The sequence below is a fragment of the Ovis aries genome, chromosome 26 (assembly GCF_016772045.2).
Source record: "Ovis aries strain OAR_USU_Benz2616 breed Rambouillet chromosome 26, ARS-UI_Ramb_v3.0, whole genome shotgun sequence".
NCBI lineage: Eukaryota > Metazoa > Chordata > Mammalia > Artiodactyla > Bovidae > Ovis > Ovis aries.
The window spans coordinates 16048412-16055785 of NC_056079.1; the positions used below are offsets into that span (position 1 = coordinate 16048412).

Consider the following 7374-nt stretch of genomic DNA (forward strand, 5'->3'; position numbering starts at 1 on the left):
CTGGCTGATGACTTTTAAAGGACTGAATGGATGATAACTAGAATTTTGCTTTCCATACTGACTCCCCACACCCACTCTGGAAGGCAGGACTTTTTTCTTCCTTTTTAAAATGGATAGTGTGCCTAGTTCTCAAAACAGATCTACATGTAATGGATGGATTAATAATTATTGCAGTTGTTAAAGTGAATGACTGAGGCTGTTCAATCTAACACAATAGAAATTTATTGAAGACATACCACATTTTCATATGATATGTGTTTGCTTTTAAGGAAGGTTGTTGAGTATGCATAGTACAAAGAATAAAAATAATGAGGACTAAGGCAAAGGGGAAATCTGTATAAAAAAATAAAAATAATAGCCTCTGCATTGGCTCCCAAGGACCTCACCTCTTTGTCTCCATGCTTTTGTGCAGTTCCATCCCTTCGAATATAAGCTGGACCTGGTGGCTTCCTTTTAATTGAATAGAATGTATCAGAAGTGATCACTTCTGAGATTAGGTTCCAAAAAGACAGTGACTTACATCTTCTCTGTTGCTTTCTCAGTCTGCCATGAATGTGAGATGACTTGTGATCAAGGCACCTCAATAACTGAGTGAGTCCTCTGACCAACAAGGACAAACTAAGGACTTCAGTCCAACATCCTGTGAAGAGTCACATCCTATCAGCAACCAGATAAGTGATTCCAAGAAAGCAGATGCTCCTTTCCATAAGCCCTTAGTTGAGAAGACAGCCCTGGCCAAAATTTGATCACAGACATGTATGAGACCTTGGAACAGAGACACTCAGCAAAGCAGCACCCACAGAAACTGTCAGGTAATAAATGTTTACTGCTTTTTAAGCCCTAATGTTTTAGATAATTTATTATGCAGCAATAAGAAACTCATACATTCAGAAATAAAATTAACACATCAATACGTATATTGTATTGTGTAAGTTAATGGAGAGCCAAAGCAGAGAGGGACACCATTATTTACAAGAAATAATATCCAGACAATAAATACGACTCAATTGTTTATAAGAATCATTGCTTTCCTACGTGTTGCAGTCAGAAGAAATATTTCCCATTAGTCCTTTTTAGGTGATCCCTGGTGATATCTTTAATATCATCACTACAATGAATAAATAGCGATCCATAGGTTTACTCTCAGTAGATAACATCTCTAAGTGTAGGTCAATGGCAGAGTGCTGAAGCTTTGTGAGTATTTTTCTAAGAGGCAACAAAAATAGTGTAAAATACATATTATTTTGATGGTCAAGGTTGATCTTAGAAAATTTAGAATATGCAGATATATGTATGAATTCTAGCTCTTTTCTTAGTAAGAATTGGAGAGTGTAAGCTTTGAGGTTGTAATCAAAGCAAGAACCAAAAGTAAAGATATTTTGTCTTGCAATTTTAATGTTTTTTTAATAATTTATTTTATTGAAGTATAGTTGATTGACAGTGTTGTATTAGTTTCTGGTGTATAGCAAAGTGATTCAGCTTCATATTCTTTATGGTTTATTACAGGATATTAGGTATAGTTCCCTGTGCTATACAGTAGGACCTTGTTGTTTATCTGTCTAATGTATAATAATTTGTATCTGCTAACTCCAAACTCCCAATCCCTCCTGCCCTCACCTGCCTGCCACCAGCAACCACCAGTCTTGATGCCTGTGACTCTGTTCCTGTTTCATAGATAAGTTCTTTTGTGTCATATTTCAGACTCCGCATATCAGTGACATCATATGATATTTATCTTTCTCTTTCTGACTTACTTCGCTTAGTATGATCATCACTGGATCCATCCATGTTGTGCTGTAATTTTAAAAGATCCAAAATTTAAAAAAAAATCAATAGGGTAGAGGGTAGAATCAAGGTCCTTTTAATAAAATTAAGTACAATGACAGAATGTGGTCCACTGGAGAAGCGAATGGCAAACCACTTCAGTATTCTTGCCTTGAGAACCCCATGAACAGTATGAAAAGGCAAAATGATAGGATGCTGAAAGAGGATCTCCCCAGGTCAGTAGGTGCCCAATATGCTACTGGAGATCAGTGAAGAAAAAACTCCAGAAAGAATGAAGGGATGGAGCCAAAGCAAAAACAATACCCAGCTGTGGATGGGACTGGTGACAGAAGCAAGATCTGATGCTGTAAACAGCAATATTGCATAGGAACCTGGAATGTCAGGTCCATGAATCAAGGCAAATTGGAAGCGGTCAAACAAGAGATGGCAAGAGTGAACGTCGACATTCTAGGAATCAGCGAACTAAAATGGACTGGAATGGGTGAATTTAACTCAGATGACCATTATACTTACTATTGCGGGCAGGAATCCCTCAGAAGAAATGGAGTAGCCATCGTGGTCAACAAAAGAGTCTGAAATGCAGTACTTGGATGCAATCTCAAAAATGACAGAATGATCTCTGTTTCCAAGGCAAACCATTCAATATCATGGTAATCCAAGTCTATGCCCCAACCAGTAACGCTGAAGAAACTGAAGTTGAACGGTTTTATGAAGACCTACAAGACCTTTTAGAACTAACACCCAAAAAAGATGTCCTTTTCATGATAGGGGACTGGAATGCAAAAGTAGGAAGTCAGGAAACACCTGGAGTAACAGGCAGATTTGGCCTTGGAATGTGGAATGAAGCAGGGCAAAGACTAATAGAGTTTTTCCAAGAAAATGCACTGGTCATAGCAAACACCCTCTTCCAACAACACAAGAGAAGACTCTACACATGGACATCACCAGATGGTCAACACCAAAATCAGACTGATTATATTCTTTGCAGCCAAAGATGGAGTCAACAAAAACAAGAGCAGGAGCTGACTTTGGCTCAGATCATGAACTCCTTATTACGAAATTCAGACTCAAATTGAAGAAAGTAGGGAAAACGACTAGATGATTCAGATATGACCTAAATCAAATCCCTTATGATTATGCTGTGGAAGTAAGAAATAGGTTTAAGGGCCTAGATCTGATAGAGTGCCTGATGAACTATGGAATGAGGTTTGTGACATTGTACAGGAGACAGGGATCAAGACCATCCCCATGGAAAAGAAATGTAAAAAAGCAAAATGGCTATCTGGGGAGGACTTACAAATAGCTGTGAAAAGAAGAGAGGTGAAAAGCAAAGGAGAAAAGGAAAGATATAAGCATCTGAATATAGAGTTCCAGAGAATAGCAAGAAGAGATAAGAAAGCCTTCTTCAGTGATCAATGCAAAGAAATAGAGGAAAAGAACAGAATGGGAAGGACTAGAGATCTCTTCAAGAAAATTAGAGATACCAAGGGAACATATTATGCAAAGATGGGCTTGATAAAAGACAGAAATGGTCTGGACCCAACAGAAGCAGAAGATATTAACAAGAGGTGGCAAGAATACACAGAAGAACTGTCAAAAAATATCTTCACGACCCAGGTAATCACGATGGTGTGATCACTCATCTAGAGCCAGACATCCTGGAATGTGAATTCAAGTGGGCCTTAGAAAGCATCACTATGAACAAAGCTAGTGGAGGTGATGGAATTTCAGTTGAGCTGTTTCAAATCCTAAAAGATGATGCTGTGAAGGTGTTGCACTCAATATGCCACCAAATTTGGAAAACTCAGCAGTGGCCACAGGACTGGCAAAGGTCAGTTTTCATTCCAATTCCAAGGAAAGGCAATGCCAAAGAATGCTCAAACTACCACGCAATTGCACTCATTTCACATGCTAGTAAAGTCATGCTCAAAATTCTCCAAGCCAGGCTTCAGCAATACGTGAACCATGAACTTCCTGATGGTCAAGCTGGTTTTAGAAAAGGCAGAGGAACCAGAGATCAAATTGCCAACATCCGCTGGATCATGGAAAAAGCAAGAGAGTTCCAGAAAGACATCTATTCCTGCTTTATTGACTATGCCAAAACCTTTGACTGTGTGGATCACTATAAACTGTGGAAAATTCTGAAAGAGATGGGGATACCAGACCACCTAACCTCCCTCTTGAGAAACCTGTATGCAGGTCAGGAAGCAATAGTTAGAACTGGACATGGAACAACAAACTGCTTCCAAATAGGAAAAGGAGTACGTCAAGGCTGTATATTGACACCCTGCTTATTTAACTTCTATGCAGAGTACATCATGAGAAACGCTGGACTGGAAGAAACACAAGCTGGAATCAAGAATGCCAGGAGAAATATCAATAACCTCAGATATGCAGATGACACCACCCTTATGGCAGAAAGTGAAGAGGAACTAAAAAGCCTCTTGATGAAAGTGAAAGAGGAGAGTGAAAAAGTTGGCTTAAAGCTCAACATTCAGAAAACGAAGATCATGGCATCTGGTCCCATCACTTCATGGGAAATAGATGGGGAAACAGTGGAAATAGTGTCAGACTTTTTTTTTTTGGGGGGGGGGGGCTCCAAGATCACTGCAGATGGTGACTGCAGCCATGAAATTGAAAGACGCTTACTCCTTGGAAGAAAAGTTATGACCAACCTAGATAGCATATTCAAAAGCAGACACATTACTTTGCTGACTAAGGTCCGTCTAGTCAAGGCTATGGTTTTTCCTGTGGTCATGTATGGATGTGAGACTTGGACTATGAAGAAGGCTGAGTGCTGAAGAACTGATGCTTTTGAACTGTGGTGTTGGAGAAGACTCTTGAGAGTCCCTTGGACTGCAAGGAGACCAACCAGTCCATTCTAAAGGAGATCAGCCCTGGGATTTCTTTGGAAGGAATGATGCTAAAACTGAAACCCCAGTACTTTGGCCACCTCATGCAAAGAGTTGACTCATTGGAAAAGACTCTGATGCTGGGAGGGATTGGGGGCAGGAGGAGAAGGGGACAACAGAGGATGAGATGGCTGGATGGCATCACGGACTCGATGGACGTGAGTCTGAGTGAACTCCGGGAGTTGGTGATGGACAGGGAGGCCTGGCATGCTGTGATTCATGGGGTCACAATGAGTCGAACACGACTGAGCGACTGAACTGAACTGTCAATGGTTAAAACTTTTGTAGTAAAATGTAGGCAAGCTACATTAGAAAGAAGTTGTTGAAAGTGAGGGTAAGACAAGTCATCTCCTCCTCCAGGAGCTGTTCAGGCAGGCCAAAGCCAACGACTAGTTACAAGGCATAAGCTTGTCTGTGAAACAGCCCATGGATGGCGACCAGAGCCTTCTCGTCTTCATAGTCTGTCGTACTAATTTCCTCTCTGTGCACCTGCTCACTTTATCCTGAACTAGGAAATAACTCTACAATGTGTAGAAATGAAGAGCATCTGTTTTCCTTTGCTCACTGGTAGCATGTATTCTCTCAGACGGACAATTTATGCCGTTTCAAACAAACAGGATCCTGTATTCCACGTGTTATTAATGACTAGGTCATGATTTTTTCAATTAAGAAGTTTTATTTACTTGATTCTTTTTCCTTTTACTCCTCTTTAATTTTCTTCAAATATTATTTCTGTCATATTTATATCCTTGATATAATTGTTCTCCTGTAGACCTTAAAAACATACTTTCCACTTATGCAGGCTTCTAACAGAGCAAAAATCTCATTTTCTGCTCTGTCTTTTCCCAGATTTGATCAAAAGGAACATGAAATTGTGGGGATGTATGCAGGGAGATTTGTCAGTGTTTTCTTATTTACTTTGACTGTGAGGTATAAATTGAATTTGGGGCCCTCTCTTCAAGAATACACTATTTACTATCAAATAAGTTGATGTTAGTGGATCAGATATGGGTAAGGTTTTCTATGATAACCTTGTGAGGTGGGTTAGAGTGCTTTGGGGTTCTGGAATAATGGCTTGCTTTCTTTAATGTGTAAACTTGGCTTTTGTTTCTATCTCCTTTGAACACCCTTGGTCTGCTGGAGAGTCAGTATATTTTTTATGTAAAACTGAATGATCTGAGGACAGCTGAATCACTTATTACTGCCATTTTAACAGACACAGAAGATGATCACATATTTACTTAGTGATTGTGATCATTATTGATTGTGAAGATAGACTATAAGCAGCAGTTAATACCGTTAGGCCTGCTTCTTGGTTGAACTCACATGGCTTTACTCATTGGTAACTGTGGCTTGCCCAAGTTTGAGGTGTGATTAAAACTTGGAAACTGAGAAGATAATGAAAACCATTTTAAAATAGGAATGTGGCATATGTTAATGTAAATCAGCCATCCAAATTTCTTAATGAATTCATTCAGTACTTAGATAATTATTCAGATATGGAAATGGTGGAGCCATCCGATAATACCTCAAATGCATTGAAGAGCATCCATATATGTGGAATAGATTATTATCCAAAATAATTAAAATTCAGCTGCAATTATAGAATGAACATATTACCTCCTATATCTCAGCACTGTTACATTTCTTTTTTAAAGTGGGACTTATTTATTTTGTGATTACTCTGCGATAATCAATTATTTGCTGTGGGGCTCCTCATCATTGCTATGAATTAACAAAACGGCTCTGTTGTCCTTAGTAATCAGCTGAGTAGAAAGTGAGGAAAAGACAACACATTCTGAGGGCTGCTCAGCACTACCTTTATCTGTCTTTAATATTTGTTAGCTAAATATGGAATTTTAATTCCCTCCCTAATTATCAAGGACTCTTTTGCTTAATGGGCATACCCCTCAGGCGCCTTGATTACTTGTACTCTATCTTTTCACCTTACTCTTTTGAGATGTGTTATTTGTAAACTGGCACAATAGTCTGCAAATATTTCTATGGAAAAACAGAAAGAAAACACTTCACCAATATTAAATAGCATCTGAGAGTTTTGAGCTTTCTCCTGGGCATCTTCTGGGCTTTCCTGATGCGCAGAGGGTAAAGAGTCTGCCTGCAATGCAGGACACTCGGGTTCGATCCCTGGGCCAGGCAGATCCCCTGGAGAGGGAAATGGGCATCTTCAGTGATGTTGTCTCATTTGATCCTCTGGGAAGCACCTCGGATATAGCTGTAAGGGAATGTGCTTTTTAAGGAGGAAATAGACTTGTTGGAGCATCCTATGTGTAGGTGGGTAAACTGAGATTCAAACTTAGGTCTGGCTGTAAAGCCCACAGTTGTGACAAAGCAGCGCGTTCCTTCATTTATCCTGCGTTGGCTTAGATCTGGCCATCTCATCAGCATTTCTCTTCCGTTTTACTACTCGGCAAGTGACACTAGAATTTTTCCGACCTTTACCTTGTCACGGAAGATCAGAGATGTTCAAGTTTATGTGCCTCTATTTTCCCTAGAATTTGTGAATATTATGTAAGCTAATTCTGTGGCAAACAAAATTCTTATGTTAATGGGCATTTTCAACCCAAGTACAAACATCGGAAATTTGAGCTAAAACTAACCCTGTTGTGCTTCTCTGGTGGCTTGGATGGTAAAAATATGCCTGCAGTGTGGAAGACCT

At 39.5% G+C, this 7374-nt stretch overlaps 1 long non-coding RNA gene across 1 annotated transcript in view; it reads left to right on the top strand.

The window, feature by feature from the left end:
- LOC106990546 (uncharacterized) overlaps nucleotides 1-3211 on the top strand; it is a 324047-nt gene extending 320836 nt beyond the window's left edge. Inside the window, exon 7 of the long non-coding RNA XR_009598662.1 lies at nucleotides 543-3211. This is a non-coding gene — a long non-coding RNA (uncharacterized LOC106990546). The remainder of the gene's footprint in view (nucleotides 1-542) is intronic.
- The last annotated feature ends 4163 nt before the right edge of the window (nucleotides 3212-7374 follow it).